Source organism: Triticum aestivum, chromosome 5A, assembly GCF_018294505.1.
Source record: "Triticum aestivum cultivar Chinese Spring chromosome 5A, IWGSC CS RefSeq v2.1, whole genome shotgun sequence".
Lineage (NCBI taxonomy): Eukaryota > Viridiplantae > Streptophyta > Magnoliopsida > Poales > Poaceae > Triticum > Triticum aestivum.
Window position 1 is genome coordinate 37,976,092 of NC_057806.1, and position 228 is coordinate 37,976,319.

Here is a 228-nt window from a genome sequence, read left to right on the forward strand (position 1 = left end):
ACACGCATGACACAAAGTAGCAAAGTATTAATTATGTTACGGTATCTACCTATGTTTTTTTGAAAGAAAGACTGTAAGGGAACCCCCTACAGTATAATTGGTGCAACAAACCCAAATTGCAAGTATCATGCCTTGAACCTGGGTGGGTGGGAAGGCATCAACCCCTTCCCACCACTAGGCTATGCCTTAGTCCGCGGTATCTACCTATGTTACTCTACCCCCCCCCCC